A 12,448-nucleotide genomic window follows, 5' to 3' on the forward strand; every position below is an offset into this window, starting at 1 on the left:
CAGAGAAGGCAGTAGCTGCTGCCCCTGCAGGCTGCCCCGTCCTCCCTCTTTCCCTCCCCCTTCCCCGCCTCCCCCGCCCAGCCCCGCCCGCCCATGCCGGGAGCTGGGGGGGGGGGGGTGTGAGGCCTCGGCCGGGGCTGGGGGAGGTGAGAGGTGATTTCGCCATCCACGGCTTTCTCCCCCCGACCCATACACACACACACAGACACACGCACGCGCGCGCGCGCGCGCCCCTCAACCGCGACGGGTTCTCCGCAGCTCGCAGACACCCAAAGGGAGGGAGAAAGGGAGAACAGGAGCAGAGGGAAGCCGGGAGCAGATAGAAGGGAAAGGGAAGAGCTCAGGGTTGGACATTTTTGGAGCTAGGGGTGGGGAGGAGAAAGGCAGCGCACCTCCTCGATTTTCCCCTCCCCACCCCTCTTTGCTTTTCTCTCCCCTTCGTTGTATAGCGTTTTCCAGAAGCGGCAGCAGAAGGGGACAGAAACCTCTAGTCTAGAAAGATTTGGAGGGGTGGCCGGGTCTCCCGCCAGCTGCTACCTGGCAGCTGGAGCTTGAGCGTGCGTTTGTGCATGTGAGAGCGTAAATGCGGTTCTCTCTCTGTGGTTCTCTCTCCCTGTCTCTTCTCCCTCTCTCCCCCTCACACTCCCGCGTCGGCCACCCCTGTCAGTTTCCCCGTGTCAGTTTCTTCCCCGGCTCTTACTGTGTGGCTGGCTGCGCGAAGGGAGTGCGTGCGTTTGAAGCGGCCCAGGTTGGGTCAGACAGCCGGGAGAAGCGAGAAAGAACAGGCAAGGGGCGGGTGGAGCGAAGAGTTTCGGGGCGCTGACGGAGGCGAAAGGTGAGGAGGGCCGGCCAGCCACAGTGAAGTTTGGCGATAACTGAGAAGCGGAGGGAGAAACCAAGGTAGGAGGCAGCACTCGCGCCTCTCCCCACACCCCGCCCCTTTCCCTGTGCTCCACCGCCCACCGCCGGGCAACCTCCAGGCCTGGGGCTGTCCCAGGCGGCTGCTGTTTGCGCGCTGCCGGGAGACCGAGTCCGGCGAGGCGGCCGCACCGCGCGCCCTGGTTCGCGGACACCAGACGACGCAGATCCGAACAAACCACTTGCCCCGGGGTAAGTCGACAGGCGGCCCGGTGCCCTCTGCTTCGTTGCTCGAGCGCTGCCATAAGGGGCGGCGAGGTGCGGGCTATGTGAGGGTGCTGGGATGCTGAGGGCTGGGAAGCGCTGGCTGGCAGGCTGTGGGCTGGGGTAGTGGGGAGCCGACCAAAGCCAGCAACAGATTGTTTTTTGGACACAGGGAGAGAGATGCGATGGGGTAAAGCTCTAGGGGTGTTAGGAAAGGTGGCTCTTGGCAATGACCAAAAGAATCGTTTCTTTCCGGATGTTTTCCTACACCAGAGCTTTGCCCTACCCCGGTCAGTGATCTGCTCCATCCCTGGGTAGGTGTCAGCCTCCCTGGGGAACCTCCTCCCAGGCTTCCTCAAAATCCACCTGGGAGGTAGATGGGCATGGGAATAAGGACACTGATCCTGTTGCCAAAAGCCACTTTAAGATGAAGAGGGCTGGGGTGAACTCATGAGAGTCTATTTACCCTTCTTTCTGTTTTGTATATTTCAAACTTAAGAAATGACCAGATTCGTTTTCTGGCTTCCTTAAAGGAACTAGGAAATGCAAATGGGGGGACATCAGTCAGATCTCTGCTCTAAAGTAAACACCCCACTCCCTCCAAACACATATACTGACTTGGACATTATCATACCCCTACACACACACACACACACACACACACACACGGGTACTGATGGGGGGACATCAGTCAGATCTCTGCTCTAAAGTAAACACCCCACTCCCTCCAAACACATATACTGACTTGGACATTATCATACCCCTACACACACACACACACACACACACACACACACACACACACACACACACACACACACACACGGGTACTGAGCTGTATTTGCAGATCCTGGTATTTCTCCATGGACTCTAAGAATGTGACTATGAGAAGAGCTTCTTCTCCATTGCCAACGTGGGTTTCTGGCCATAGTCAGGTATGCCGTGATGGCTGAGTGGCTAGCAAGGTTATCACTCCCTCATGAAAAGCCTGAAGCCTAGAAACCAGCGTGGAAGACAGGATCTCTGAACTTTACCGGAGTTTATTATATGAGTACAAGAGACACAGACGAATCAATAGTGCTCCCTTTAGAGATTGTGTGTGTCGGCCCTACTTCAAATGAGAAATAATTACTACACTGACATGGTACCCAGACCCACTTGTCTATTGCCATGTATTTATCTTCACGGCATTTAGCAAATATGACAAGTTTGTATGTCAGCATTCATGATTGTCTTTTGTCAGTTTCAGACTGGGTTTTTTTTGTTTTGTTTTGTTTTGGTTTTTGGTGTTTTACAGATGATTACAGATGATATGATTTATATCATATCTCTTTTCCCATAGATTCTTACAAAGCTGAGATATAAATGATGTCAAATAGTATCTTTCACTCACTCTTTAACATCTGCTTATTGTAACTCAAAAGGCATGAAAATATATTCACATAGTAGCAAGTTGGTTTCAAAGCAAATATTTAGCCTGGAATAAAGGAAACCCACAGGGTCAAGAGGAACCGCTCTTGCAATGTTTGCAAGGTTGAAGGAAAAACTGAATGCCACTTGAAATCTATGTTTTGATCCCTTGGAGATGCTGCTCTCATGGAGTTTTACTATATATATAGTTTTATATATATATGCACACGGGGTGTGTGTGTGTGAGAGAGAGAGAGAAAGAGAGAGAGAGAGAAAGATGCTTTCTTAAAGTTGTATCATATATATATATATATATATATATATATATATATATATATATATATATATATCTCATGTGTGTATTTTTTTCAAGGACCCGGATCAACCCCATACAATCTGGGCTCTATGCTGCTGTAGCAGAGAGGGGGTGCTTCCAAAACACCCAGGCTCTTGTGTTAAACTTTCTATTTATTACTATGTTACCGGAATACAATGAATTACCTCCTTCCAACTCAGCAAATGAGAGAAACAGATTCTGCATTAAGTGAAACTGTTTATGTTGTATCGGGCAATTTGTTCTAATGCTCACTGCTTAGAGACAGAAGAGAATGAGGATTACTCAAGTAAGATCTGAAAAGGTGCCCATTCTGTTACTTTTTTTAGGCAATCATAAGCAAATATCTTCTTAGATGGGTTAAAATTATACTTTCCCATAAATAGCAAAGACCAGGTTGCAGACAGGTAGGAAAGAACTGGCAGTTTCATATTGGGGAAGAACTGAAAGCATCCACAGGGATGAAGCCTAAGGAAAGTACAGGTCTCTGCTCTGTTCTTGGTGATGTGCGTTATCTGGCTGCCACGGTGGGTCCTGATCCACAGTTACTCAGGGGACAAGGAGGTGGGTTGTGCAGGGGTATAGAACCAATGCAGTCCCCAAATGTGTTGACACAGGTTCCCTGGGCTTCAGTATATGCTCCAACATAGAAACCTGCACCAAATATCTCTCATCTCTGCCAACTATACGAGCGACAGTCCTATGATTCCATTCTTTCTAGAATTCACAACCAGAATGACACACACAACCATACACGCTGGGAGAAGGGTGGGCCAGAAAATTAAAGCTAGGGTAGGGAGGAAGAGGAGAGGGACAGGAGAGAACCCAAAGATGTTTTGAAACATATGGAAAGAAAACCATCCAGGTGTTTGCTTTCTTTTGCTCAGCTGAGGATGGAATTAGTCCAGAAAATTGATTCCGATGTGAAGCACACTAAAATTGCGTATGATTTGCCTTGTAAACACTGAGTAAACAATAATAGAATTCCTTAGAACCAGAGAATTGGGAGCAGTGGAGTACATTTCCCCTTTTGCCATCTCATTTCACTCCTTAGCATATTAAATTTCAATCTGTGAGCCATTCAGGTGCTTAATTATCAAATGGATATTTCAAATGTGTCACGCTATTTCCTTCCAGCCTACTTCCAAATATTCTAATGCCTTTTGCTGTGGCTCCGTCACTGGAGGAGAGGCACCAAAACATCTCTGCCTGCTTTATTCCTGCCCAAGATGCTCGTTTTTAGCTAAGTACACTAAGCTGTTCAGAAGCCTCCTCTTAGCTGGTGGGGAATGTGAGGGGCAGGACCTTTCTCCCCAAAGCGCCCTGCAGCCTAAGGTGCCACCAACCTAACCTGGTCCAGTCATTTTCCAGTTTTTCACAGAGGGGTATGACAAAGTTTGCGTCCTACAGGCAGAAATGATGCCTCATTCTAGGCAGAAATTGCAGTAATCTGTTCTAGATCAGGGCGAAGCTGAGGCTAGCCTGTGAGTCCAGAGCTTAGTAGCTGAGATTTCCATAATGTCATTCTTTCTAAAACTGCCATAGCTTTCCTGCTGTTGATGGGTCTTTCAAGTCCTTTGAGCCGTGAGACCAACTGACCCATCCTGATCTCAAAGAAGGCGTCCTGAATGATTCAGCTATGGTCTCATACACAAATGTGTGCATCATGCTCAATTGAGCAACAACAGATGATTCCTAAAAGAAATAAAAGCTGGTGGGACAAAGCAAAAAATCGCCATTTTCTGTGTCCAGAGAACTTTGCAAGTTCCCTAGCTTGGGTTCTCCATCACCCATTGTGGGGTTAGCACTTAGATGCTGGTAGCCAATGCAGTTGTCCCAGCTTTTTGCAAGAGAGCTGATGGTGGGAAACAAGCAGGGATCGGGCAGGGCCCAATGCCCTCATTTCACCTACACAGAAATTGAGGCCCAGAGAGTAAAAATGACTTGCCAAAATCACACAACTACCTAGTAACAGAATCAAAACAAGAACCCAAGACTGCCTGCTAGTACTGAATACATTTCCTAAAGCTCTCTGAAGATCTCTCCAGGAAGTCAAGAGGAAACCAAAACCAAGTTTGCCAAGATCACAACCTTCTATTTCCTTGCCATGTTTATATTTACCATGTTTACTGCCATATCCTTGTGACTTGCCTTCTCACCCTCCATCTGCTGCCAATACACACACACACACACACACACACACACACACACACACACACACACACACACACACACTTCTATCTTGGTAGCTAAGAAAAATAGCATATGCCCACAGCTAGCATATTCAGGTGGAGGGCAGAATTAAACATGACAAAGATTTAGCTGTTCACACTTATCTGGCTGATCTGGCTCACACCACCAACAGCAAGGCATCTAGAAAACCCAGACTCCGCTGCACTCTGTTAGTCTTGAGAATGGAAACTGGTGGATTCCAGTAACTATGGCTCTGGCCTTGTATAGTCATTCTCAGAACAAGCACCCATAAATGCACATGTGTATGCACACACACATGCATTCACACACTTACTGAAAAATTAAAACAAAAGAAGCAGAAAAGACAAGGCAGATGGTTTTTATAGTAGAGTCTGAGAAGAAGGAAGGTTTGTGTGTGGGGAGTTGTTATTTCCTGCCTCTATTCTTTAGTGTTGATACCTGGTTTCAATTAATCCCACCCTAGATTTTTTTTTTTTAGGATCTGAGAAAAGAGGCTGATGCAAACACATCTCTTATAACCCAGAAGGATAATATGAAGAACTTCTATATTATAGTGAGGATATCACAAGGTTAGGAAAGAGAGGTTAGGTTGGAGTGGGTTAGAGTCTTGCTACTCCAAGCGTGGTCCCCACACCAATAGAACCACCATCCCCTGGGAGCTATTTATAAGTGCAGAATCTTAAACTCTTCCTTGGGCCTAGTGAATTGGAATCTGATTTTTAAGATTCCCCAGTGATTTGTTTGCACACTAAAGTTTGAGAGGCACTGGACTAGAGCTTATCCCAAAAAGCATCTGAAAGTCGTTTAAAAAATAAGCAATTATCCTCAGGGCATGCAGGGACAATTCAAGTGGCTTATCACTTGAAAATTTAAATATAAACTTACCCCAGGTCCACTTCTCCCATTATCCAGTGTAAAGGCCTTAAATGTGGGCAAGAGAGTTGATTTAAAAGGAGTCAGACTGTAGGACTGTTCTGCTTACCAGGAGGACCTGGACTTGGGGATGCACAGACCTAAGTTCAAATCCTGATCCTGTCCACAAATAACCATCTGTATAAACTTGTACAAGGTACTTTGCCTCTTGGCCTCAGATTCCTCACCAGTATAAAGGGATTAATAATAGTACCCACTGACACTGAGTTGTTATGAAGACTACATGAGACACTATAAGACACTGGCATATTATGAACAATCAATATGTGGAAGTTATTACTATAATTAATATGATTTGGTCATTAAGTTTAGTTTGCTAGAAAACTAGTCACTGGATGTGAGGTCATAGGGCACCTAGCACCTATTTCTAATTGGTGTGAATCACATTGGGCTTTCCACAAATAGAACATTAAGAAAGACATACAAAGTAAAGTATATTTCGACAGAATGGGGGTCCCAAAACAAATATTATTCAGAAAGAATTAAAGGTGGTCCTGATGAAATCATTTCATAGAATAAGACTAAAGTCAGAAGTGGCCCTATTCGGGGCTCCTGGGTGACTCAGTCTGTTAAGTGTCCAGTTTCGGCTCGGGTCATGATCTCAGGGTTGTGAGATCAAGCCCCGTGTTAGGCTCCACACCTAGTGTGGAGCTTGTTTGAGATTCTCTCTCCTTTTCCCTCTGCCCCTCCCCTCCACTCACATGCACATGCACGCTCTCCCCCCTCTCTAAAACACACACACACACACACACACACACACACACACACACAAAAGAAGTGGCCTATTATATGGCATGTCTCAAAATTGCCAAGTTATAAATTTAGTAGTGAGGCTCTTTCTGCATGTTTGCACATATGTGCAGTAGGCAAACACATGTGCACACACACACACCCCCTTCAATGGAGCAACTGTGAAAAAAATCAAGGCCGAAATAGCATTCCAGGGGCAGAACTAAATATTACTGATTTCTGGCCTGATAACAACCTATAAAATGGGTGAATAATAACCCCTACTTCATAGGGTAGTTGTGAAAAGATTTGGATAAAAAAAATGATGAGGGTAAAAGCATAGCACAGAAACTCAAAGGACATTTTTTTTTAACATGAGCCCACAAAAGGAACAGACATTATATATGAAGCTCCAGTGATTTTTCCCCTAGAAAGTAATGACTTGTTATCAGATAAGAAATACTTTTCCTTATCAACACGTCTTACAAAAGGCAGCTCAACAACAGTTAACACTTAGAGAGTGCTAAGTTATGTGCTAAGCGTCTTACATGCAGCATCTCATGTAAACCCTCAGGACAAGTCCATAAAATAGGTACATTAGCCTCTTTACTGTACAAACAATACTAAAGCTCAAAGGAACTAAGTAAATTGCTCATTGTAGACTTTAATGACTTAGGTAAACACTATACCTATCACTATTTTACAGGTGAAAGAAATGGGAAACTCCTACCTTCTCCCAGTTCTCTATCTGCTCAATTTTCCCACCCATAAAAGATGATTGGTATAGTACCTATGAATTCCAATAATTCTAGGAATTTTAATAAATTTTATGCATTCCAATAAAATCACTAAGTACTTGATTCTCCAAAAACTTCTTGGTTGACATATGTAGTCTGGGGCAGCCTGATCACAAATATACAGAGATGGGTGCCACAACCTCTGGGTCCCAGTCCTTTGGCATGTTTGAGACCTCCAGCTCTGAGGCACTGAGCTTGCTCAACAGCCATTGATTTTCAAGAGGATCGGATTAGTGGGGCATCAGTAACTTTATAATAGACAATATTGAAAAGTAATTTCTAAGATTTCTGTGATCACCCTAAATTAACAATAGCAATTGCTATCAATTATTGAACATCTTTGTATTAGTTCTCCATTGCAGCCATAACAACCACAAATTTAGCAGTTTCAAACAATGTGCATTTATTATTGTTATAGTCCCGCATGTTAGAAATGGGACATGGAGATCGCTGGACTAAAAATCAAGGTGTCAGCAGGGCTGCATTTGCTTCTGGAGGCCCTAGGGGAGAATCCATTTTTTTTTTATTTTTTTATTTTTGGGCTCATTCAGGTTGTTGGCATAATTCGCTTCCTTGTAGTTGTAGGACTGAAGTCCCAAATTCTTTGCTGGCTGTCAGTTGAAGGCTTCTGGAAGCCCCCCACATTCCTTGGTCTGCTGCCCCATTCCTCCAACTTCAAAGCCAGTCAGGACAGGTGGGTCCCTTCATACTTTGAATCTCTCTTACTTCTTCTTCCTTTGCCTCTCTCTGATTCTTCTGTCGTCTTCTGCTGTTTTTGAGAGCCCATGTGAGGCCATTGGGCCCACCTGGATAATCCAGGAGAGTCTCCCTATTTGAAGGTCATCTAATTATTAACCTTAATTCCAACTGGAAAAAAAAATCCCTTTTGCCAAGTAACCTAACACATTCACAAGTTCTGGGGATGTGTTGACTTATTTAGATGGCCATTATCCTGCCTACCACAATCTTCTTTGTGTTGAGTGCTACAAATATGTTAACTTAAATAATCTTCACTACAGCCTCTATAGAATAGGTATTATTATTCCCATTTAACAGATGAGGAGACAAGATCAGGCAAGTTAGTGGTATGCCTGATATTGCACAGATAGTAAATGGTGGAGACAGGATTGGAACATAGGTCTCTCTTCCTCCAAATCTTGCATTTCCCCCTTAGCCTACAGTATACTGCCTCTTCATTGTCAGAAAGCTCTTTTGGTTGTTTTTTGTTTGTTTGTTTTCCTTGTTATTTTGTTTTGTGCTTTCTCTTTTTTATTTAAATTTTTGAATAGGTATTTTATACCCTTTGCTGAAAAATCAGAATATATAAAAGGATATTCGGTGAAAAAGCTTGCTCCCACTCTGTTTACTATCTATTTGGTTGCCACCACCCCTTCCTTATTTTATTTTTTCCATCTAGAACTTCTGAATGCAAATGCAAGAAACTATGAATTGATGTTCAGAAAGATCTTTACATCGTAACAAAATCTCTCAAACTATAGCTCAAATCTATCTTGTCCTTTTGCTGTGTTCTCACTACAGTGTAACTTTGGAAGAACTAACATCTGTATTAAGGGACAAATCTTTCAGCTAATCAGTTGTCTGAGCAACTGGTGACTACACCCAGTTTCTAAAATACTGTACAGTCCCTTTGGCCCCATGATGCTCACCTGAATACTCGGTACACTATAGAACCTTAATGCCTCAATTTTGTTATATATCCCACACTGGGGAGAAAACCATAACCATAACAAATTCATGAAATATAGCTAATATTATTCCATGTAATAATAAGATGACCATATTTTCAAATAAATAAGCTCAGTATCTTATTTATGAATAATCTTTGAAAAATTACCACAGCTTGCAAAAGAATGTGGAACTACATAATTGTAAACACTGAAACAGACTACCATATAGTTGGGTAGCATGCTCTGCAGCGACAGGCGCGCACACACACACACACACACACACACACACAAACCACGAAAAATTACATTTAGTTTTAAACAAAGAATGATGCAAAGCTGATAACAAAATCAATACACCACAGTTAATTATTTTTGTTATCCCTGCTGTGGGCATTGGTCTTTAGCAGTGACTTAAGAACTGCCCCTTCCCAGCGTTATCAGTTGCAGGCAATATATACTTGCCCTCTAGTAGCACAAAACAGAACACTTATCATCTCTTTTTGTTTCCATCCTTTAAACCAGTGTTTTTCAAAATGTGGGCAATGATTCATTAGTGTACTTTGAAATCAGTTTATCACCACTATTTTTAAATTAAATCGATTAAAAGAGAAAAATGTGAATCATGTGTAGTAAGGGTGAACATTGTTTAATGACACTTACGTTCAGTAATGCGTGTGTGTGTATGTGTATGAGTGCGTGTATGTGTGCAAATGTGCACATGTTTGTGTGTATATTGGGTCCAATGTAAAATGTTTTTCTTGCTGTGGGTTATTATCAAAAAGTTTGACAAATATTGCTTTGAATGACTGGAACTACTGACCAGATGTTATAAACAATTTTTATAACTAAATGAATCTCTGGGGCACCTGGGTGCCTCAGTCAGTTAAGCATCTGACTCTTAATTTCAGCTTAAGTCATGATCTCAGGGTCATGAGATGGAGCCCCACGTGAGACTCTACGTTGAAGGTGAAGCCTTCTTAAGATTCTCTCTCTCCCTCTCCTTCAACCCCCCCCATGCTCACTCTCACTCTCTCTCAAAAAAAAAAAATGAATCTCTGCCTAAACATAAAAACCATAATCTTCCTGAACTATAAAGACATTCCATGCTGTACCCAGGCATCGTGTTCCCTAATCTGTGGCAATGCTCAGAAAGCAGCAAGGATCTAAAACACAAACAAACAAACTTTTAAAAATCCAATAAAAACCAGAATGCTTTCTCTCTGGGATATAAGAACATCTGGAGATTTATAACATCTGCATTTGGAACTAAGTTTCCCAACTGTCACTTCCTTTGCCATCTCTTAGATTCAATCACTCAGGAGCCCTGACCGGTGCTGAACATGACCTGAAAGTCTGCAGTTTACATTAAATATTTTACTTCAAGAGTCACCAGAGAATTTTGTGTTGTAGACTGTGCTGTCATCTTCACACAGTGGTCATCTCCAGAAACTTTTCCTAGATGAGTAAAATTTAGTCTAATGATAATTACCAAGCAATGAAGAAAGACTGACAAGACGTTATGTTTGGGGATAAACTGAGGAAAAAACTGATGACATGGTGATGCATAGGTAAAGTTTTTCCTAGGATGTTGATATCACAGAAGAGAGGATTTTTACATTTTTTGTACAGTAATTATGCCAGGGAATAGAAAAATGAGAGGACTCATGGGGAAGAAAGAAATAGGAGAGTGTTAAGGAGCAATGAAACAAACCAATCTCCAAGTGGTAACTGAGCCCCTACAATCAAGCCCTTGACATATATGCAGTAAGTGTAGACTAGATGGAAGGCACTGTGGGGTGCAAACATGCATCCCCATCCTTTTCTCTCTAGGAACTCACAACAGGGTCAGGAGTGAGTGGATGATAGGAGCAAACATGAAATGAAGTCATGGTATAACTGAGTAGAACATTGTGGTTTAATCCATTCATGGATTAAATCCATGCTTCCAGGAGACAGAGCTGGAAATTTGGGTTGTGGTAAGATTGTGGAGGACTTTTTCTGTTAGGCTGTGGCTAGATTTAATTTAGTGGATAAAAGGGAGATAACAATTGATTTGGAGATGAGAAATGAAATAATGGTAGCAATGTTTGGGGATGTTTATTCTGGAAATGGTATGCAGGAAGGATCAATGGCAGAGCAAGAAATCACAGGCATATCAGTTAGGAAGAAATTATAGAAATCTATGGATGAGGAGTAAGTAGCACTGTGGTTAAGTAAGGAATCTAAGTCCAAACCCATTTTGGTGTGATTCTAGCTCTGCCACTCTGAACTTTAGTTTTCTCACCTATGAAAAAAAGATATTAAGAAGACCTACCTCATAATGCTATGAAGAAGAAAATATAAAACAGTTAGCCTGGTACTTAGCCACAGCAAACACTCATACATGTTAACTGTTACAGTTGTTATTATGGTTGTTATTACTATAGTAGTGGACCTGGAAAGGATGGGGCATAAATGACACATAAAGGAACAGTAGATATACTATGGTGAATGACTATATATGTGTGGTGAAGGCAGTCAAAGATGACTGCAAGTCTTATCCAGGTGACAGAAAATGGTGATGCCATAAGAAAAGATGAAGGTGGGGGAGAAGGGAAGGTGATGAGTTCAGATTTCAATATCATATTAAGTTTAAAGTCAGGCAAGACATCCTCATGAAAGTGTCCATCAAAAAATTTGAGATGTGGGAATGCAGCTCAAGAGAAGTTAGGAAATGAGATGAAAATTTGGGAAGTCATAGGTATAGGTATAAAAAATTACCTCTAAGAAATAGATTGAAAAATCTCCAAGGGAGAAAGTCAGAAGAAGGAGAAAAGTGAATAAAGTAGAACTTTGTGGTCCATATTTATTGGAGGGAGAGGAGCCAGAGAAAGAGTGAGTGAAGGCAAAAGGAGACCTGTGTGAGACACTACGGAGAATTCACAAAAGAGAACATTCTATGCTCTGTAGACATAAGATGTTTATAATTCAATTGAAACAAGTTGACTTATAGACTTGTGATGGAAAGCTTTATAAAGTATGAAATATATAATAGTGAAATTCAATTTAAACACATAAGCTCTCAGTTCCAAAATATACCTTATCTTGTTGACTAGAGTATTCAAGATGACTTCATGGGTGTTTTAGCTCTTGAATGTTGAATGGCATTTGGAGATATATGGGGGGGTACCTTTCAGATGAGAGGAATTGTGTGATCAAAGGTGAGGAGTTAGAAATGGGCA

At 42.6% G+C, this 12,448-nt stretch overlaps 1 protein-coding gene across 1 annotated transcript in view; it reads left to right on the plus strand.

The window, feature by feature from the left end:
* Window positions 1-327: 327 nt before the first annotated feature.
* Window positions 328-12,448, plus strand: part of TRPC5 (transient receptor potential cation channel subfamily C member 5) — a 257,295-nt gene continuing 245,174 nt past the window's right edge. Inside the window, exon 1 of the mRNA XM_027609568.2 lies at window positions 328-1,110. The gene's annotated coding sequence lies outside the window, so the exon portion shown is untranslated. The remainder of the gene's footprint in view (window positions 1,111-12,448) is intronic.

Source organism: Zalophus californianus, chromosome X (assembly GCF_009762305.2).
Source record: "Zalophus californianus isolate mZalCal1 chromosome X, mZalCal1.pri.v2, whole genome shotgun sequence".
Classification (NCBI taxonomy): domain Eukaryota; kingdom Metazoa; phylum Chordata; class Mammalia; order Carnivora; family Otariidae; genus Zalophus; species Zalophus californianus.